This window comes from Amblyraja radiata, chromosome 26 (genome assembly GCF_010909765.2).
Source record: "Amblyraja radiata isolate CabotCenter1 chromosome 26, sAmbRad1.1.pri, whole genome shotgun sequence".
Classification (NCBI taxonomy): domain Eukaryota; kingdom Metazoa; phylum Chordata; class Chondrichthyes; order Rajiformes; family Rajidae; genus Amblyraja; species Amblyraja radiata.
The window spans coordinates 9,702,055-9,725,628 of NC_045981.1; positions in this window are offsets into that span (position 1 = coordinate 9,702,055).

Genomic DNA, 23,574 nt, shown 5'->3' on the forward strand with positions numbered 1-23,574 from the left:
GCACCGAGGATGTTCCCAATGATCGGGGAAACTAGAACTAGGGGACATAGTTGCAGAATAAGGGGGGGGCTCTTTTAAAACTGAGATGAGGAAGAACTTCTTCACCCAGAGGGTGGTTAATTTATGGAATTCACTGCCCCAGGGAGCAGTGGAAGCAGAAACGTTAAATATATTTAAGTCTAAAATAGATGGTTTTTTAGCTGCCAAGGGGATAAGGGGCTACGGGGAGAGGGCAGAGATATGGACCTAGGTATGGTTAGTATAGTAAGACCTGAGTGATCTCCTGGACAAGTGTCGATCGCCTGGATTGGGGTCGGAGAGGAATTTCCCGGATTTTTTTCCCGAATTGGACCTGGGTTTTTATCCGTTTTTTTGCCTCCCCCAGGAGATCACGCGGTTCTTGGGGTGGAGAGGGTGATAGCGGTATAAAGGGGAGGGTAGTGTCTTGTGTTCTGTGTCTTGTGTCTACTGTTTGTGGGTGAGTGTGTCTGTTTAGTGTTCAGCCATGAGCGAATGGCGGTGCGGGCTCGACGGACCTGGTGGTCTACTCTCGCACCTACTTTCTATGTTTCTATGTTTCTATGACAAGCAAGGTGAGCCTTCATGCCATCAGAAATTCTCTGAAGAGAGGGCGGGCGGGCAGGTTGCTGCACACAGCATTGTCCCGACATCAGGGTAGACAAAATGCTGGAGAAACTCAGTGGGTGCGGCAGCATCTATGGAGCGAAGGAAATAGGCAACGTTTCGGGCCGAAACACTTCACTCAGGCGCTTCCTCCTACTTACCCCTGGACCACGACCCCACAGACGAGCACCAGGCCACCAGCTCCAGCACCATCACTGACTTCATCCACTCCGGCTCCCTGCCCCCCCTCAAGCCTCCAACCTCATTGTTCCCCAGTCCCGCACGGCCCGATTTTACCTTCTCCCCAAAATCCACAAACCTGACATACACATCCATTGTCCAGACATCGTTAGAAACAGGACGTTTCACCCTCTGAGGGGTTGACGAGGCTGGGACTCTATTCCCTGGAGCGCAGGAGGACGAGGGGTGACCTTATAGTGTACAAAATCATGAGAGGAAGAGATCGGGTAGATGCCCAGAGTAGGTGAATCGAGGACCAGAGGACATAGGTTCAAGGTGAAGGGGAAAAGATTTAATAGGAATCTTTTAATTTCCTATTAAAAAGATAGGGGGATGTATGGAACAAGCTGCCAGCGGAGGTAGTGGAGGCAGGGACTATCCCAATGTTTAAGAAACTGTTAGACAGATATATATATAAGGCATTCGGAGGGATATGGACCAAATGCAGGCAGGTGGGACTAGTGTAACTCCACCTCCCTGAATAATCGTCCAAGCCCTTAATTTTCTTTGAAATCCTGCAGCTTAGTTTTAGTTTAGCTTAGAGGTACAGTGCGGAAACAGGCCCTTTGGCCCACCGAATCCGTACTGACCAGTGATCCCCTTGCACTATCCCACGCACCAAGGACAAGTTGCAATCATTACCGAAGCCAAATAACCTACAAACCTGCACATCCTTGGGATGTGGGCGGAAACAGGAGCCCTCAGGGGAAAATCCACGCAATCATGGGGAGAACGTCAAATTCCGTACAGACAGCACCCGTAGTCAGGTTTGAACCCGGGTCTCTGGCGCTGTGAGGCAGCGGCTCTACCCGCTGCAACGCCGTGGCTTCGCCAGACAGCATGAAGTGGAAAGCCTGCGTCCTGCGAACCGATGCGGCAGAGATGGAGAAAGCGTGAGACGGGGGTGGTGTCTGTAATGTCCGCTGTAACACCCTGTTGTGACCAGCACAATGAATACACATCCGCCATCTTGTAAGAAAGATTCAATCTGGACAACCAACGGAAACTTCTAGAAGGTCACCTGACCTCAGTCACGGGGCACAGGCACATTTGCCCGCTTCTGCTCTTGGCCTCGGGGCGCTAGCATATACATTACATCACATCACATCTCCCCCTTCACTTTAATTACATCACATCTCCCCCTTCACTTTAATTACATCACATCTCCCCCTTCACTTGAATTACATCACATCTCCCCCTTCACTTTAATTACATCACATCTCCCCATTCACTTTGGGGTCAATACAACCTATTTTCAATACTAATAACTTGAACCTCTAATCAATTTAATGTGGATAAAGTACAACAATTAACACAGTGCTGTTCATGCTACAAAACTATAAAATCATTGCCGAACAATTTTACATAACGTCGAGTTGGGGGTTTTGACAATCGCCCACTTCTCGTGCGAGTCGTATTTCCGACTCGTTCTGTGTCGTATTTCTGTTGTGCGTGAGTGTGGCTTGGCACGCTTCGAGCCGGTTCCCCCATCACAGAACCTTGTGATGCGGCCTGTGATAGTTCTCTTGGGTCTGGGAGACTAGCTCCTTCTGTGAGAGGGGTCCCTCTGTGTGGGAGAGTGTTCACACTTGTCTGCTGCGTGTTGCCAGGGCATGGCTCAGCTGCTTCGTGCGCAGGTCGTGTGTCCTTCGCTGCGCTGGAGTCCGGGGCTTAGTTTGTGTAGCAGCTTAGCGAGCAAGCCTACTAACGTCTTGTGGTCAGTAAGGATTACTGTGCGCTGACTGACAATGAAGTCATGAAACTTTCTGCATGCGTACAATATGGAGTACAACTCCTTCTCTATAGTTGCATAGTTACGCTCGGCAACGTTCACACGTCATGATGCATATGCAACAGGTCTCTCGTCTTGCATCAGGACCGCTCCAAATCCGCTGTTGGAAGTGTCTGTGGCAATTGAAACGGGCGTGTTCACATCGTACAGTTTGAGTATGGGTGACGATGTGAGTAGAGACTTCAGCTGGTCTACTGCTTGCCTTGTGCTTCTGCTCAAAATGCCACGCTATTCCCTTTTCCGTTAGCTGTCTAAGTGGGGCGGTGATCTCCGAGAGGTTTGGAATAAACTTGGCCACGTATATGACACCATCCCCAAGAACGTTTGCACTTCAGCCTTGTTTGTCGGGTATGGCATTTGTAATGCTGCTGACACGAGATGGGCTTGGTGACACGCCTGCTTTGCGAGATGACGTGGCCCACATATTCAATCTCGTTTGAGCGCATTACCGACTTTCTGGGATTGAGCTTTAGTCCGTTCGAGTAGGGCGTTCGCCCTTGCATCATGTTGTGCTGCATTCACACCCCAAACGAGAATGTCGTCAACGACTATCTCCAGCCCTTCTAAATCGCCAAACTCTTCCTGCATTGCCCGCTGCCAAATCTCACTTGCGGATGAGATTCCAAATGGAAGCACGAGATATCGGTATCTCCCAAAGGGAGTATTAAATGTGGTCAGACAGGAGCTGTCATCGCTCAGTGGGAACTGCCAGTACCCACTTGTAGCGTCAAATTCCGAGAACCATTCTGCCTTCGGCATGCGGGCTGCAATGTTCTCGAACGTCGGCATTGAGAAATGCTCCCTACGAATGGCCGCATTGCGGTCACGTGGGTCAAGGCATATGCGGACTTCACCATTAGGCTTGTTAACCACAGTCATTGAATTCACCCAATCCGTCGGTTCGCTCACGGGCTTTATGACTCCCAAGCTTTCCATGCGCTCTAATTCAGCTTTGACCTTATCCCTGATCTTATAGGGGATAGTGTGGGGCAGGTTTTGCTTAGGTTGCACGTTCCCTTGCAACGCTATGTTGTACTCATGTATTTTTAGCCTTCCCAACCCTTGGAAAAACTTGCGGTTTTCCTCAATGATCCTCGCAGTGTAAGATGGGTTCGCACTCACGCCATCAACCGCCTCCCTTCGCACAAGAAGCCCTAACTTTTCACCCGTCAGTTTCCCAAATATGGGATTCACATTCCCCCTCACTATTTGAAAGACAAACCTATATTCCTTCTTACCGACTTTAACGTTCCCCTTTGCCTGTCCCACAGGCTTCATTGTATGTCCAGCCTATGACCTCACTGTTACGTTCGGGTTCAGTAAGTCAAGACCACTTTATGAACAAGTGCTGTGGCAGGATGTTGACTTGAGCGCCAGAGTCAAATTTGAACTCAATGTCCACATTGTTGATGCCTCACATCTGTCCCCATTCACGTGGTCGACTCAGTCACGGCATCAATGTAGAAGACATCAACGTCGTCGTCCACTGACTCAGGCAGCGGTGAAGCGTTCATCTGGAACTCGATGTCGCGGACGTCACGGCTCCAGTCCCCGGCCTTTTGTCTGATTAGCCGGGGACGTTGTCGGGAACGTGGGCGGCTGTTGGGCGCTCTATTTACTCGGCAGTCGGGGGATCTGGAAAGATGTCTGATCTCTCCGCAGGTGTGACATCTCATGTACTGAGCAGGGCAGTAGTTGCCTTTATGCCTGCGGGTGCATGACCGGCAGACGGTATCCTGACCAGAATCAGGGATTTCTGTTTGTGGTTGTCTGGGTCACGAAACCCTGCCTCGGCCCCATGGCCGACTGGTGCTGCCCCGCTTCACGTGTCTTTGGTGTCGATGGCGTTTGGGGCAATCTGCTTCACGTGCCCGGCTGATGCTTCGCTGATCCTGCGCATGTCACTGCATTTTTCCAGTGTCAAATCATCGCATTGTGGTAGTTTCTCCCGGAGCGGCTGATGCCGCAGACTATTCTGTCTCGCAGTCATGGAGACTGCCAAACTCGCAATCATTAGCTAAAGACTTCACTGCAGTCAGGTCTCCTCGCTGCTGATTACGTGTATTAAAGATGTATCTTGTGACAGTTACATTCTTTTTTGGTTCGCAGTATGTCTGGAACATTTTCTTCAGCGGTTGTATTTTGTCACATTCCTCCGTGGCGAAACCGAAAGGCCTCATAAATCTCCTGAGCTGCCGGCCCCGCCACGTGGAGGAATGTTGCACAGCGCATCTTTTCTGGCTTACTCATCAGTTCTGTTGGCTTCCCGTACAGCTGGAATATCCTTATCCAGTCCTTATAATTCTTGGCCAAGTTCCCTTGCATGGAGAGTGGTCCCGGTGGCTTGAGTCCAGCCATTCTTTTATATTGTTTTTTTTCCTTCTGACACCATGTAATGTCCACTGTAAGACCCTGTTGCGACTGGCACAATGAATACACGTCCGCCATCTTGTAAGGAAGATTTAATCGGAACAACAAACGGAAACTTCTAGAAGGTCACCTGACCTCAGTCACGAGGCACAGGCACATAAACCAGCATCTGATTTTGGCCTCAGGGGGTGCTGGCATTTACATTACATCACATTACAGTATCCTCGCCAGGACCGGGTGGGTGGAGGTGTAGCCTCGGTGGGTTTATAGCAGATGTTGGTGTCATGGTTTGTTTCCTGAGATGGGGAGAGTGCAGTTGTATAGGGCTCTGGTGAGACCACATCTGGAGTATTGACTACAGTTTTGGTCTCCTAATTTGAGGAAGGACATCCTTGTGGTTGAGGCAGTGCAGCGTAGGTTCACGAGAATGATCCCTGGGATGGCGGGACTGTCATATGAGGAAAGTTTGAAAAGACTAGGCTTGTATTCACTGGAGTTTAGAAGGATGAAGGGGTATCTTATAGAGACATATAAAATTATAAAAGGACTGGACAAGCTAGGTGCAGGAAAAATGTTCCCAATGTTGGGCAAGTCCAGAACCAGGGGGCTACAGTCTTAGAACAAAGGGGAGGTCATTTAAGACTGAGGTGAGAAAAAACCTTTTCACCCAGAGAGTTGTGAATTTATGGAATTCCCTGCCACAGAGGGCAGTGGAGGCCAAATCACTGGTTGGATTTAAGAGAGAGTTAGATAGAGCTCTAGGGGCTAGTGGAGTCAAGGGATATGGGGAGAAGGCAGGCATGGGCTATTGATAGGGGACGATCAGCCATGAATGGCGGTGCTGGCTCGAAGGGTCGAATGGCCTCCTCCTGCACCTATTTTCTATGTTTCTATGAGTGGCATGATGAGATGGGAGGGAGATGATGGAAATGGTTCAAATGAATGTAAGGGCAAGGTAAGGGTTAGTGTTGAAGATGATGACGTTGAGCAGTTCCCAAGGGGTGCAGTCCCTCTGTAACTCCCTTCCCATCCAAACCACCCCCTCCCCGGGTACTTTCCCTTGCAACCGCAGGAAATGCAACACTTATCCCTATACCTCCCCCCTCGACTCCATCCAGTGACCCCAACAGTCTTTCCAGGTGAGGCAGAAGTTCACCTGCTCCTTCTCCAACCTCATCTACTGCATCCGCTGTTCCAGGTGTCAACTTCCCTACATCGGCGAGACCAAGCGCGGGCTCGGCGATCGCTTCGCCCAACACCTCCGCTCAGTCCGTGTTAACCAACCTGATCTCCCGGTTGCTCAGCACTTCAACTCCTCCTCCCATTCCCAACTGATCTTTTTGTCCTGGGCCTCCTCATTGCCAGAGTGGGGCCCAGCACAAATTGGAGGAACAGCAACTCATATTTCGCTTGGGCAGCTTACACCCCAGCGGTATGAACATTGACTTCTCTAATACTTTCATATAGTCCTTGCTTTCTCCCTCCTTCCCCTCCCCCTCCCCAGTTCTCCCACAAGCCCACTGTCCCCGCCTCTTCCTTTCCCCCCCCCCCCCCCACCACCATCAGTCTGAAGAAGGGTCTCGACCCGAAACGTCACCTATTCCTTCTCTCCACAGATGCTGCCTCACCCGCTGAGTTTATCCAGCATTTTTTTGTCTACTTTGGAAATCTGTGTTCTTTACTCAGTAAACCTTCATTATAAGAGACCATTGGGGGGAAGGGCTGTCCGTTATTGCCGATTGTCCGTAATAACAGTGTAATGTGTGGTTTAGTTTGTTCTCTCGTGTACCGAGGTACAGTGACAAGCTTTTTTGTTGCATGCTGTCCAGTCAGCAGAAAGACAATACATGATTACAATCAAGCCGTCCACAGTGTACAGATACAGGTTAAAGGGAATAACGATGACTGCAAGTTAATGTCAGTAAAAGTCTGATTAAAGATAGTCCAAGGGTCTCCAAGTAAGAGGATGGTGGATGGACACAAAATGCTGGAGTAACTCAGCGGGTTGGGCAGCATTCTCTGGGGAAAAGGAATGGGTGACGTTTCGGGCCGAGACCCTTCTTCAGACTGGGGTTCAAGGGAGAGGTGATAGAAGTGGATGATAGGTCAGGACTGGTCTCTAGCGGGCATTAGGATGGTAGAGACCCAACAATAAGATTCAGGCTGATTAAGAACTACACTGACAGAGCTGCCTTTTCTCAGCTGAAACATTAGTCAAGTCAAGTCAAGTCACTTTTATTTCTATAGCACATTTAAAAAACAACTCTCTTTGACCAAAGTGCTTTACATTGGTGGAGGTACTAACGTTATACAAGATTGGTTCATAGATTAAGTACATACATAAATACATACATATAGCCCTCCCTCAGAGGACGTCAAGAAAGGCTTGAGAGTAAAGATGAGTTTTAAGTCTCGACTTAAAAGAGTCGATGGAGGGGGCAGTTCTGATGGGAACCAAAGCCTTACCCATCCCCAAGCTATGAAGCTCCAAGATCTCAATACAGTAATACAGGGGGTGTGGTGGGCAGCCCGGCCTGGCGGTGGGGTTCAGGGGGTCCCTCCGCTATAACCAAAATCCGTTATAAAGAGGATGGTAAAAACAAGGGTTACTGCACTGAGACCTGCAGTGTTCACTGTGGCTGCAGTACCAGAGATCAGTCTGCAGGTGTCAGGAGGGAGCCACTGCACCATCTGGTGGGCACAGAAGCATCAGGCTTTACCAGGCAGCATCTGTGGATGGAAAAGGACAAACAAGTGTTTTGAGTCGAGACGCTTCTTCAGACGGACCGAAACGTCGCCTGCCAATTCCCTCCCCAGATGCTGCCTGATCCGTTGAGTTCCTCCAGCACTTTGTTTTCTGTCTAAGATTCCAGCATCTGCAGTTCCTTGTGTCTGAGTTTTTTTGTGGGGGTTATTTCTAACTAATGCAGAGCTACATTTGAAAGGAGGGTGAGGGGTGGTATAGGTTTTAAGGTGAGGGGGGGGGGGGGGGGGGGGGGGGGGGGGACGTTCAATAGGAACCTGAGGGGCAACTTTGTTACACAAAGGGTGGTGGGTGCATGGAACAAGCTGCTAGAGGATGTAGTTAAGGCAGGTACTATCACAACGTTTACAAAACAATTGGACATACATAAGAAAGATTTGGAGGGATATAGGCAAAACACAGGCAGGTGGGACTAGTGTAGATGGGGCATGTTGGTCAGCATGTTGGTCTCTTCACACTGTGTTTTTGATTTTCTGTTTTTGGATTGAATTCTGTTTTTAATTTGTGTCATTGTGATGTCTTTAATTACTTGTTTTACTCCGATTATATGTTTTTATTCCGATTACTATGTAAGGTGTCCTTGAGATGTATGAAAGGCGCCCATTAAATAAAATTTATTATTATTATTATTAGCATGGGGAAGTTGGGCCGAAGGGCCTGTTTCCACGCTGTATCACTATTTGTGGCTCTAAATTGTCTGTGTGAGATGGGACCATGCAGCTCGGAAACAGCCCCAGTGTCTGTGCTGACTAAGATGCCCCATCTACACTGCAGAGTGACATCAGCTCTCACAGTGAACTGTGGACGAGAGACTTCAGGTGCAGGAAACCTGAGCTATAAACAAAGTGCTGGAGGAACTCAGCGGCTCAGGCAGCTGAGTGTTCAGTTCAGTTTATTGTCACGTGTACCAAGGTACAGTGAAAAGCTTTTGTTCGAAGTCAAAGTCAAAGTCAATTTTATTCGTCACATACACCCGAAGGTGCAGTGAAATGAATTTGCCAGCAGCGATACACTTAAAAATAACACACAATATATATATATTTTTTTAAATTTCAAAAAAGACTTTATTCAGGTAATAAATTTATACCATACGTGAACCGTGCCAGGAATTCATCCGACATTTTCGGAGGCTATACAAATTGTTCAATACAGTCTATATACACAATAAGATTTAACACAAACATCCACCACAGCATTCTTCACTGTGATGGAAGGCAACAAAGTTCAGCCAGTCCTCCTCTCTGTTCACCCGTGGTCGGGGCCATAAGTTGGTGCTAACCAGTCAGAAAGACAACACATGATTACAATCGAGCCATTCACAATGCACAGATACACGATAAAGGGAATTAAGTTTAGTGCAAGGTAAAGCCAGTAATGTCCGATCAAAGATAGTAGTTCAGGACCATTCTCTGGTTATGGTAGGATGGTAACAGCTGGGAGGAAACGATCCCTGTATCTGGAGGTGTGCGTTTTCACACTTCTGCACCTCTTGCCCGGTGGGAGAGGGAAGAAGAGGGAGTGACCGGGGTGAGACTGGTCCTTGATGATGCTGCTGGCCTTGCCGAGGCAGCGTGAGGTGTAGATGGAGTCGATAGAAGGGAGGTTGGTTTGTGTGTGTGTGACTGTGTTACGTGTTCAGGTACACGTTGAGTGAGTGACTCACTTTGTATCCCAGAGAAACTGTCCTTTGCACATCTCGTGGGTGTTCCTCCGCTCTTTATATAACGCAGATCCGAGTTCCTCCAGCACTGTGTTGGCTGCTCTTGCAGTGAGTCGTGGTGGCCACAGTGTGGCAGTGGTGGCCAGCTCCTGTAGACTGAGCCCATTCAGTATTGATAGAAACAGGCCCTTCGGCCCACCGAGTCCATGCTAGTTCACACTAGTTCTATGTTATCCCACTTTCTCATCCACTCCCTTCACACAAGGGTTGATTAACCTACAAACCTGCACGCCTTTGGGATTTAGTTTAGTTTAGTTTAGAGATACAGCGCGGAAACAGACCCTTCTGCCCACCGAATCCACGTCGACCAGCGATCCCCGCACATTAACACTATCCTACACACACTAGGGACAATTTACAATTATACCAAGCCAATTAGTCAATAAACCTGTACGTCTTTGGAATTCTGGAGAAAACCAGAGATCCTGGAGAAAATCCACGCGGGCCATGGAGAGAACGTACAAACTCCGTACAAACCTGTAGTCAGGATCGAACCCGGGTCTCCGGTGACGTGAGGCAGCAGCTCTATTATAAGATTTTTACTGAATTGTAAGCAGGAAGTAATGTCACTGCACCTAGGTACATGTTGTAGCTCAGTTTGGAGATGCAACGCGGAAATAGACCCTTCGGCCCACTGTGTCCGTGCCGACCAGCGATCCCCGTACACTAGCACTATCCTACACACACCTGCAGGCACCCTACACATGGCCACTCTGCATACGTAGGGCTGCAGGGTGGCACAGCGGTAGAGTTGCTGCCTTACAGCGCCGGAGACCCGGGTTCGATCTCGACTGCGGGCGCTGTCTGTACAGAATCTGTACCTTCTCCCCGTGACCCGCGCGGGTTTTCTCCGAGATCTTCGGTTTCCACCCACACTCCAAAGACGGGCAGGTTTGTAGATTAATTGGCTTCTGTAAATTGCAAACTGTCCCCTAATGTGTGTAGGATAGTGTTTGTGGAAGGCACGGACCCGGTGGGCCGAAGGGCCTGTTTCCGCCCTGTATCTCGAAACCAAAAATAAACTAGTTTGTCTCACACTCACACTCACACTCGCTCTCACTCTCACACTCACACACGACTTCTCACACACACTCTCTGACATTCTCACACGACTTCTCGTGTGCACTCACACACACTCACACACACACTCACACACTCACTCACACACTCACTCACACACTCACTCACACACACTCACTCGCTCTCACTCTCACACACGACTTCTCACACACTCACACACACTCACACACACACACACACTCACACACTCACACACACACTCACACACACTCACACACACTCACACACACACTCACACACACTCACACACACACTCACACACACCCACACACACACTCACACACTCACACTCGCTCTCACACACGACTTCTCACACACGACTTCTCACACACTCACACACACGCACTCACACGCACTCACACACACTCACACGCACACTCACACACACACACTCACACACACACACACACACACACACACACACACACACACACACACACACATACACTCACACACACACACACACACACTCACACTGCTTCTCACTCAGTACAGTGTGTGTGTGTGTATTACACTGTGTGTTACACACACTCATCACAGGCAGAGGCCGTTCAGAGTCGCCAACATCCATAACTGGGGAGGTGGGAGCTTCTTACTGATGAAAGCACACGAGCAGCGGGTTGGCACGACGTTACTGCACATCAGAGCGCTCAGTACTTTACACTGAGGAAACTATCTGCTGGGAACCAACATTAATCTTTCTGAAAAGGGATTAAAACTTTCAGCAGTGAGGATAATCTTGCATAATAGCCAAATTTAGTCGGGAACAGTTAGACATAAAAGATTCAAGATTCAAGAGACATGTATAGAATAGAATAGAATAGAATAGAATAGAATGCCTTTTATTGTCATTCAAACAGCTTGGATTGAACGAAGTTGCATTTTATACAGTCTTACGTTACAAAAAAACCCAAGACACACACTTAACACACTTAACACAAACATCCATCACAGTGGATCTCCAACACCTCCTCTGTGATGGAAGGCAAAGTCTTATCTCTTCCCTTTGTGCTTCTCCCGCAGTCCAGCAGTCCAACTGCAGCGTTGAGGTGAACTGGGGCTCCCGATGTTGAAGCCCCCGGCACCAATTGGTACGGTGACATTTGTGGTCACCATACAGTCACCATACAGCCATACGAATAAAAAAGAACACAGCTCACGAAAGACTTTAACATAAACATCCCCACACAGCGGAATCAACGTTTCCCACTGTGAGGGAAGGCACCAAAGTTCAGTCATCTTCCTCTTTGTTGTTCACCCGTGGTCAGGGCCTCCCCCCCGCAGTCGCCACTACGGGCGGCCCGACGTCGGAACGAAGGAACATTCTCAGCGGCTTGGACTTCCGAATCGGCCGCTTCTTACCGGAGACCGTGACTCCCGAAGTCCACAGGCCGAGCTGGGCGGAGATTCACGCTGGCGGCCCTCGGCAAAGGGATCCCAGGGCTCGGCGATGTTGAAGTCAGCGCCGCCCGCGGCTGGGAGCTCCGCAAACCACAGCTTCACGATGTTGAAGCAGCGGGCGCAACACTCTGGAGCTTCAATGGCGATCCCCAGTAAGGCATCGCCCGCTCTGCGATGGTACTTCAGTTGCTGAAGCTCTGGTGGTCTCCGGTCTCCGGCAGGAAAGGCCGCGCCAATCCAGATGGTGGGGTGGGGGGGACGCGACTCGGAGAATAGTCGCATCCTCGCCAGGAAGTGACTGGGAAACAGTTCCCCCCTTACCCTACCCACCTCCCCCACATAAAAATACAAAAAAACCTCCAAGACATACGTTTTAAACAGACTAAAAATTAAAAAAAGATGGAAAAACAGACTGTAGGCAGAGGCTGCCATCATGCTAGTGGCATTGGAGTATGCTGGAGGACAGGCAGCTTCTCTGGAGAGAAGGAATGGGTGACGTTTCAGGTCGAGACCTTTCTTCAGACTCATGTCAGGGGAGAGGGAGGTACATAGATAAGGAGCGTAAGGCGTGAAAATAGGACAAAGGGGATGAAGATCGAGGAAAATGTAGAATAGATCATCTTCTACCTGGGGTCAGTCTGATGATGGGTCCTGACCGGTTGGTTGGTTAATTGGCTTGGTATAATTATACATTAACCCCAGCATTAATGTGCGGGGATCGCTGGCCGGCACGGACTCGGTGGGCTGAAGGGCCTGTTTCCACGCTGTATCTCTGAACAAAACGAACTAATCCCCTGATGAGCTTTCACTCCTCCTTCTATTCTGACTGACCTGTCACTTCATCTGAGGCGAAAGACCCCTCTCCTACCCTCCCCCCTCCTCCCCCCACACCTATGTAATAGAATAGATGGGCCAAATGGCCTAATTCTGCTCCCATGCCTTATGGATGGAATCCTATGTCTTATGGATTTCTGGATCAAGTCCGGGTCCCTGGCGTTGTGTGGCGGCAGCTCTGGTACATTTGTCAGTTTAGTTTAGAGATTCAGTGTAGAAACAGGCCCTTCGGCCCACTGAGTCTGCAGCCACCAGCGATCCACGTACACTAACACTATCCTACACACACTGGGGACAATTTACAATTTTTACTGAAGCCAATTAGCTGACAAGCCTGCACGTCTTTGGAGTGTGGGAGGAAACCGGAGATCCCGGAGAAAACCCACGCGGTCACAGTGAGAACTCCGGAATGGAACCCGGGTCTCTGGCGCTGGGAGTCAGCAACTCTACAGCTGTGTCACTGTGCTGCCTGTACATGTCCCAATGATCCCTGGAAACATCCCAGTCATTGATTCTGCCAACTTGCTTTAAACTAGTTGTGGAGAGGTCATGTAGCTCTTAAAGATAGCGGAGTCAGGGGATATGGGGAGAAGGCAGGAACGGGGTACTGATTGGGGGTGATCAGCCATGATCAATCACATTGAATGGCGGTGCTGGCTCGAAGGGCCGAATTGCCTCCTCCTGCACCTGTTGTCTATTGAAGCATTAAAATGAGGATGGATTAATTGGCCCTGGGTTTTGCTTGAATAACACTGCACCCTAACAGGTTAAAGTACTACACTGACTGGAGCAGGATTCACTGGAATCAACTAGATTGATAGGGGATTTGATGGAGGTTTTCCAGATGCTGCTGGGAGATGACAGGATGGCAGCCAAGAAACTACTTCTAGTCGGAGAAATTGAGATTTGGAGAATAGAGTCCAAAAAATACTGGGAGCCCATCCATCTGGGAGTGAATTAGGAAGCAGTTTTACGCAGAGAGCGTGTTGGGTGCTTGCAACTGTCTCCTACAAGGCCTGTTGTTAATTTAACCCTGGGATTGATAGATATTTTTAATTTAGTTTAGTTTGATTGAGGCGCGTCACGGTGGCGCAGCGGTAGAGTTTCTGCCTCACAGCGCCAGAGACCCGGGTTCCAACTTGACCACGGGTGCTGTCTGTACGAAGTTAGTACGTTCTCCCCGTGACCTGCGTGGGTTTTCTCCAAGATCTTCGGTTTCCTCCCACACCCCAAAGACGTGTAGGTTTGTAGGTTAATTGGCTTGGTAAAAATGTAACAAAATTGTCCCTATTGTGTGTAGGATAGTGTTAGTGTGCGGGGATCGCTGGTCGGCACGGACCCGGTGGGCCGAAGTGATAAGGCTGAATTAAGTTAAAAATATAAGAAGATATTAAATTGGTTCCTGGGCTAGCTTACAGCTTATATTTAGTCTCAAATTAGGCTTGCCTCAGGTTGCGGTGTGTGAGATAATGAATACTATAACATTTGTCTCCCAAGTGATGAGAGAGGAAGCAGAGAAGTAGCTAGATTGATCTCTTTGATATAAAATGCCTTGCACCAAGTGTCCGATGTTTATGAGGGAGGAGATGACAAGAGAGAAGCTAGATTGATCTAAGTGGCAATACCAAATGTCCAATGTTTTTAATATACCTTGTACCATGTGACAAAAGGCCTTTGATGTGATGCATTCTGTGAAAACCTTTATTTTCCTGTACCTCTGACCATGACTAATGTTTGTGGAATGTGCTAAGGTGTCAAAAAAACACTATATAATACGATGTAATTGTGTTGTTCAGGGAAGTGGATGAGGACGGTGAAGTGTCTGTAATTGCTCACTTGACTAGTTCTCCCTCCCTTCCATTGGCCGATAATAAGTAAAGTTTTGAACTGGTCTACCAAACGTTTGAGTGTTGTCTGTTTATTAAGCAGCGAACCTGTAAAGTTGTTATAAAAGTAACTTTTTCAGAAGGGCCTGTTTCCCGCGCTGTATCTCTAAACTAAGATAAATTAAACAATGGGTCGCCCGGCCCGGCGGATGTTTGTAGGTAAACACAAGTGTGTTGACGACAGGAGTCTTGTTTATGTTGATTCCACGCTCTTTGATACAATGTGGCACGGAGATGTTTACATCTACACAACAGAGGCGGGTGGCTTCATTGTCCACAACATCCGAGGAGATCGGGTCCCGTCTCCTCCCAATGTAAAACAGTGCTCTTGTGAAAACAAGGAACCGCAGATGCAGGTTTTGCAAGAAAGGACACAAAGTGCTGGAATAATAACTCAGCGGGTGGGGCAGCATCCCTGAAGAACATGGGCGGCACGGTGGCGCAGCGGTAGAGTCGCCAGAGTCCCGGGTTCCATCCTGACCGACCGCGAGTGTTGTCTGTGTGCGTGGAGTTTGCTCGTTCTCCCCGTGACCTGTGTGGGTTTTCTCCGGGTGCTCCAGTTTCCGCCCGCACTCCAAAGACCTGCAGGTTAGTCGGTTAATTGGCTTCTGTAAACTGTCGGGTACGTGAATCTGGAGGTGTGCGTTTTCACACTTCTGTACCTCTTGCCTGACTAGAGGACTTTTGAAATGCTGCAGGCACTGGGGTGATTTAAGCTGTGGTCAGTCATGGCTGGACCTTAATGTGGACAAATTCAGGCATTATTACGAAAGTCTTCCACATGTTGACGTGTTGACAGTGAACCTGACAACCTGCAGTGGTTTCACCTTCACCCCCATCTAAAAGTTGAGGTTTATTTTTAATACGTTCCCCAGTGGGAATTGAACAGGAGCAAGCCGCAGAGAGCTGGCTGCTGGCCCTGTGATTTAAGCGTGACGTGGCCATCTTCTCACTGCCTCCTCCCCTCCCTCTCTCTCTCTCCCTCTCTCCCTCCCTCTCCCTCCCTCTCTCCCTCCCTCCCTCCCTCTCTCTCTCCCTCCCTCTCTCCCTCCCACATTTTCTCTCTCCCTCCCTCTCTCCCTCCCACATTCTCTCTCTCCCCTCCCTCCCTCTCTCTCCCTCCCTCTCTCCCTCCCTCTCTCTCTCTCTACCTCTCTCTCTCTCCCTCACTCCCTCCCTCTCTCTCTCCCTCTCTCCCTCTCTCCCTCCCTCACTCCCTCTCTCCCTCCCTCTCTCCCTCTCTCTCTCCCTCCCTCTCTCACGGCATGATGACGTGTTGACGCGCGCTGTTTTTTCAAGTGTCGCAACATTTTTTTTGTCGCCGCTGGATTTTGAAATGTTCAAAATCTTTTGGCGACACTGATATGACGCCAGCAGTCGCCGAAAAAAATCGCCAAGTGGGACAGGCCCTTTAACACTATCCTACACACACACACACACACACACACACACACACACACACACACACACACACACACACACACACACACACACACACACACACACACACACACACCCATCCACCCACCCACACACACACACACACACACACACACACACACCCACACCCACACACACACGTCATACACACACACACACACACACACGGGACAATTTACAATTTTACAGAAGCCAATTAACCTACAAACCTGCACGTCTTTGGAGTGTGGGGGAAACCAGAGCACCCGAAGAAAACCCACTCAGGTGCCGGGGAGAACGTGCAAACTCCGGAGCAGACAGCACCCGTGGTCGGGATGGAAGGCGGGTCTCTGGCGCAGTGTAAGCGCTGTGAGGCAGCAACTCTACCGCTGCGCCACCGCGCCGACCCTTGACTCTGGACTCTCGAGAGCGATTGTTAGATTCTTGATTACTAAGGGAGTGAAAGGTTACGGGGAGGGGGGGGGGGGGAGCGGGGAAGTCAGGAGAATGCGGTTGAGCAGGAAAGATGGATGAGCCGCCATCGAATGGCAGAGTGGACTCGATTGGCCGAATGGCCTCATTCTGCTCCTCTGACTTATTAACTTCTGCTCCCAAGAGGCTTTTGCGATATATTTGGCGAAATTTGGGAGATGCAGGAGTCTGGTCTGCGATCCCGAGCTTCCGCCCTTTGTCCCGGAGTGTGGGAGAATGGGAATGTTAGTTGGTCAGGTGCGGACTGCAGCTGCATGTCCGGCCGCTGGGATATCGAGGGATATTTACAGTTGTGTGTTTAGTTGGAGCGGACCGCTGTGTTCCTTTAAGCACGTAGTCCGTGGAAGGACACAGTCCCCAGACTGTGCTGGCAGACACTGTAATGTTAACGCTGGCTATCACAGGAGACCAGGCCCGCCCGTTTCCTCAGCTCCCCACCCCCCTGCTCACAAGAACGTCATGGCCATTGCTTCATTCCCCTCTCCCCATCCATCACTGTCCACTCTGCTACTGCTGCTGACCTCCCCCTGTCCCCACCCCCCCCCCCCTTTCCTCTGGAATCCGGCCGATCCCAGCCAGACGACTTTGGAAATTCCTTCCCGGCTTTCATTAATCAACTTTTGTCCCTCGGCCAACTGGGGAAGGAGACAGCGAGGTCGCTGGATGTGTGAGAGAGGCCAGGGCGGTTGTGTGAGTGGGACGGGGTCTAATGCTGGGGGTGAGTTGTAGACAGTCACACAATGTGGAAACAGGCCCTTCAGCCCAACTTGCCCACACCCACCAACATGCCCAACCTACACTGGTCCCACCAACACGCCCCACCTACACTGGTCCCACCAACATGCCCCCACCTACACTGGTCCCACCAACATGCCCCACCTACACTGGTCCCACCTACACTGGTCCCACCTACACTGGTCCCACCAACATGCCCCACCTACACTGGTCCCACCAACATGCCCCACCTACACTGGTCCCACCAACACTGGTCCCACCTACATTGGTCCCACCTACACTGGTCCCATCTACACTGGTCCCACCAACACTGGTCCCACCAACACTGGTCCCATCTACACTGGTCCCATCTACACTGGTCCCATCTACACTGGTCCCATCTACACTGGTCCCACCAACACTGGTCCCATCTACACTGGTCCCATCTACACTGGTCCCACCAACATGCCCCACCTACACTGCTCCCACCAACATGCCCCACCTACTCTGGTCCCATCTACACTGGTCCCATCTACACTGGTCTCACCTACACTGGTCCCATCTACACTGGTCCCATCTACAATAGTCCCATCTTTACTGGTCCCAGCTACACTGGTCCCACCTGCCCGTGTTTGGCCCATATCCCTCTAAATCTTTCTCATGTATGTACCTGTCCAAATGCTTTTTGAATGTTGTGACAGTACCTGTTTTAACTACCTTCTCCGGCAGTTCATTCCATACACCCACCACCCTTAGTGTGTAACAAAGTTGCCCCTCGGGTTCCTATAGAATCTTTCCCCCCGTCCCCCTCACCTTAAACCCATGCCCTCTGGTTGTTGATGCTCCTACTCTGGGCAAGAGATCCTGTCCCACCTGCCTGCGTTTGGCCCACATCCCTCCACACCTGTCCTAGCGGGACAGGCAGCATTCTCTGGAGAGAAGGAATGGGTGCCGTTTCTTCAGACGGTGGGGGATGAACGTGAAACATGATGTGGATCACGTACAGGCAGAGCTTAGTGTGGAGATGCCGTTGAAACACCTGGCCTGTCCACATCAACTGCTGGCTCACAGTGGGAGGTGGAGGGCAGGTGTGAACGAGTCCTGTTTGCTGATGCACAGTTTACAGAGGGAATCCGTGCGGGCCAGGAGCAATTCCACCCATGGACGCCATCGCCATCGCCCCGCGGCCAGATGTGCCCCCAAACCCCAGATGTGTGCAGAGTCTGTGATCGAGACTAAAGATGTCGACTTTCTAATCAAAAGTTAATTTTAGTCAGAACCTTTTTACCCAAAGATGGGAAAAACCAAATACTAGAGGGCAGAGTGGTGAGGTGAGAGGGGCAGAGTCTAAGGGAGATGCTCAGTTTAGTTTTAGTTCAGAGATACAGCACGGAAACAGGCCCTTCGGCCCACCGAGCCCGCACCGACCAGCGATCCCCGCGTGCACAGTATCTATTCCACACACTTTACAGAAGCCAATTAACCTACAAACCTGCACGTCTTCGGAGTGTGGGAGCACCCGGAGCAAACTCACGCGGGTCACGGGGAGAACGTACAAACTCCGTATAGACAGCGCCCGTAGTCAGAATCGAACCCGGGTCTCTGGCGCTGTGTGGTAGCGACTCTACCGCTGCACCACCGTGACCGTACTTCATCTCAATCTGAATCTCTGCTTTGTAGTCAAGCCTTTATGATCAGTTGATGCATGTGACTCCTCTCACCTCAATAGGGGAAGGGCGTGGATGCTGTGGAGAGTGCGGGTATGAGGTTCGCCAGAATGCTGCCAGGATCGCTCACATGGAGAGGGTGGACAGATTCGCCGGGGGTTGCCGGAGGGGAGCGCATCGTCCGCTGGCCCGCGGTAGCCTGAAGCCGCGGTCTGCGGAGCTCCAGCCGGTGGCGTCCTGTGCCTGGGATCCCTCGTTGGGGACCCGGGAGGAGAAGAGCTCTGACCGCCGGTCCGCGGGCGTGGACTTACCATCCTGAGCGGGGTCCCTCGCCGGGGATCCCTGGAGGGGAGCTCAGACCGCCGGCCTTGCGGTCTGCGATGCTTCTGGCTGTGGCGGGGACTTTAAACCTTCGACCGCTGGCCTGCGGCCTACACCAACTTGAAGCCGCGGTCTCCGGTGGGGAGGCACCGATTCAGGACTTATCTGGACTTACCTTGTCTGTACATCTGGACGCCCGCAGCGGCGACTGCGGAGGGTTGAGGTCCTGACCACGGGGGGAAATGGAGGAGGACTGGCCAAACTGACCATAGTGATGAATGCTGTGGTGGATGTTTGTGTTCATTGTTATTGTGTATTGTGTGTTCATTTTTTATTGTACCGCTGCTGACAAATTCATTTCACTTTATATGCAAGTGACGAATAAAACTTGACTTGACTTGAATTTGGTTTCGTACAGTTAGATGAGACTCTGCACGTGATCCATATCCCATTTCATGTTCATATCCCATATTTTAGTTTAGTTTAGTGTAGTTTATTATTGCCACATGTACCGATCGAGGTACAGTGAAGAGCTTTGTGTCGTATGCTATCCAGTCGAAGACGACATGATTACAGGGATGACAGAGATGAGTTTAACGGCATCATGTTTGGCGCGGACATTGTGGGCCCCTGCGCTCTACTCTTCCACGTTCTAATTATAGTTTATTGTTTTCTTCCATCTGCTCAGTTTTACACGTTTTAATTTAATTTTCATTTCAATTTAGAACTTGGCTTAGTGTGGTCTGGCAGTGATATCGCGATGGAGCAGCTGTGAGTGGAAGTCCCTGGACAGGTGCTGAAGGCAAAGGGGGAGTGGGGGCGGCAGTTAGCATGGTGATGTTGAAGGGACTGTTGGACAGGCGCATGGATACGCAGGGAATGGAGGGGTTCTGGATCACGGGCAGCAGATAAGAGCTGGTCTTGGCATCGTGCTCGGCAGAGACATTGTGGGCCGAAGGGCCTGTTCCTGTGCTGTACCGGTTTAGTTTAGAGATACGGCGCGGAAACCAAGTCTCAGTGTGTGTAGGAAAGTGGGATAACATAGAACTAGTGTGAACGGGTAGAAACTTACAAAATTCTTAAGGGGTTGGACAGGCAGGAAGATTGTTCCCGATGTTGGGGAAGTCCAGAACAAGGGGCCACAGTTTAAGGATAAGGGGGAAATCTTTTAGGACCGAGATGAGAAAAACATTTTTCACACAGAGAGTGGTGAATCTGTGGAATTCTCTGCCACAGAAGGTAGTTGAGGCCAGTTCATTGGCTATATTTACGAGGGAGTTAGATGTGGCCCTTGTGGCTAAAGGGATCAGGAGGTATGGAGAGAAGGCAGGGATGGGATACTGAGTTGGTTGATCAGCCATGAAAATATTGAATGGCGGTGCAGGCTCGAAGGGCCGAATGGCCTACTCCTGCACTTATTTTCTATGTTTCTATCACTGGTCGGCATGGACTCGGTGGGCCAAAGGGCCTGTTTCCATGCTGTCTCTCTAAACTAAATTAAATTAAATTAAATTGAACAAGACTAAACTAGACTAGACTAATGGGCCTGTCCCATTTACGTGATTTTTTTCGGCGATTGTCGACACCCATCACAGCAGGTCGCCAAAACCTTTACAGCAGGTCGTCAAAAATGTTCAACATGTTGAAAACGCAACGATGACCAGAAAAAGGTACAACTCTTTGGCGACTACTCACGACCATACAGGCGTCACCCCGTGACACTTAGAGTAAATTAAATTACACTAAACTGAGATAAACGTAACTAAGGCTACGCTAAACTAAACTAAGATAAAATAAGCTAAGATAAGATAAGCTAAATTAAACTAAACTAAATTGTAATTCATTTATTAGCCAAGTATGTAAGAACATACAAGGAATTTGATTTGCCGTACAGTCAGAACAAAAAAGCAGCAAGACACACAACTACGTAAAAGTTAACATAAACATCCACCACAGCGGATTCCCCACATTCCCCACTGTGATGGAAGGCAATAACATATTATCTTCTTCCCTCAGTTTCTCCCGCAGTCGGGGTGATCGAACCTCCCGCAGTCGGGGTGATCGAAGCTCCAGCGTTCGAGGCGGTCGAAGCTCCGGAGGTTGGAGCTCCCGAAGTCGGTCCCCAGCAAAGGGACCGCCAGCTCCACGATGTCGGGCCGCAGACTAAAAACAACGAAAGAAGATGAGGACGAGACAGACCGTTGGCGAGGCTGCCATCGTACGGCGCCAGGCTTGACACAAGGAACTGCAGATGCTGGTTTACAAAGTAAAGACACAAAGTGCTGGAATTACTCAGCGGATCAGGCAGCGTCTGTGGAGAACATGGAGAGGCGACGTTTCAGGTCCGGGCCCTTGTTCAGACCCTCTTCCGGTGATGGGATGGGATTAGAAACATAGAAAACAGGTACAGGAGTAGGCCATTCGGCCCTTCGAGCCAGCATTCAATATGATCATCCAAAATCAGAACCCCGTTCCTGCTTTCTCCCCATTCTCCCCATTAGCCCCAAGAGCTCGATCTACAGTAACTCTCTCATGAAAACATCCAGTGAATTGGCCACCACTGCCTTCTGTGACAGAGAATTCCACAGATTCACAACTCTCTGGATGAGATTGGGAATGTGAGGTGGTAGCCAGTCAGTGAGGCTATCCCGGGAATGCTGGGACTGTGGTCCACAGCAGAGGGGCGAGAGGAGAGGGGAGGGTGTGATGGACCGGGAGTCTACTCTGTGGGAGCAGCCAGAGAATCACACCCCACATTCCCCGACATATTTTATAAACACGTGTAAAATTATAAAAGGACTGGACAAGCTAGATGCAGGAAAAATGTTCCCAATGTTCGGGGAGTCCAGACCCAGGGGCCACAGTCCAAGAATAAAGTGGTAGGCCATTTAAAACTGAGAGGAGAAAAAAACCATTTTCATCCAGAGAGTTGTGAGATTGTGGAATTCACTGCCACAGAAGACAGTGGAGGCCAATTTAAAATGTATTTAAAAGAGAGTTGGATAGAGCTCTTGGGGCTAGCGGAATCAAGGGGCATGGGGAGAAGGCAGGCACGGGGTTACTGATTGTGGATGATCAGCCATGATCATATTGAATGGCGGTGCTGGCTCGAAGGGCCAAATGGCCTCATCCTGCACCTGTTTTCTATGTTTCGATGTTTCTATCCCGGAGCCGGGTGGGAACGCTGACACGATGCTGCAGCTGCTGGAGTGAAGGGGAGACTGGGAGCAGATGGCTGCCGCAGTCACTGCGGGCCACACACATCTTGTTGGCATTCCTCACCACTGTGCCGCTCTTTAACAGCTCACTACCATCTGTATTTTCTGGCTATGGAGTGGGAGGGAGGCTGTCTTTGCCAGTAATCCCAACACCAGGAATTGCAGATGCTGGTTTACAAGGAGAAAAAACTCAAAGTGCAGGAGTAACTCAGCGGGGCAGGCGGCATCTCTGGGGAACATGGATAAGTGACTATTTGGGTCGGGAAGGGTGTGTGGGTGAATGTGCGTGTGTGTGTGTGTATGTGAGTGAGTGTGTATGTGTATATGTGTGAGTGCGTGTATGTGAGTGTGTGTATATGTGAGTGTGAGTGTGTATGTATGTGCATGTGTGTGTGTGTATGTATGTGTGTGTGCCTGTGTGTGTATACACATGTGTGTGTGCATGTGTGTATATATGTATATATGTTTGTGCACCTGTGTGTGTGTGTGGCTGGTGTGATTGTTAGTGTGTGTATATGTGTGTGTGTGCCTGTGTGTGCACACCTGAGTGTGAGTGTGTATATGTATATATGTGTGTGTGTGTGTGTGTGTGTGTGTGTGTGTGTATATATGTGTATGTGAGTGTGTGAGTGTGTTTATATGTATGTGTGTGTGTGTTTGTGTGTTTACACCTGTGTGTGTGAGTGTGAGTGTGTATATGTATATATGTGTGTGTGTGTGTGTGTTTATATGTATATATGTGTGTGTGTGTGTGTGTTTATATGTATATGTGTGTGTGAGTGTGATTGTGTATATGTATATATGTGTGTGTGTGTGTGTTCCTGTGTGTGTACACCTGTGTGTGTGAGTGAGTGTGTGTGTATATGTATATATGTGTGTGTGTGCCTGTGTGTGTACACCTGTGTGAGTGTGAGTGTGTATATGTATATATGTGTGTGTGTGTGCCTGTGTGTGTACACCTGTGTGAGTGTGAGTGTGTATATGTATATATGTGTGTGTGTGTACACCTGTGTGTATGCCTGTGTGTGAGTG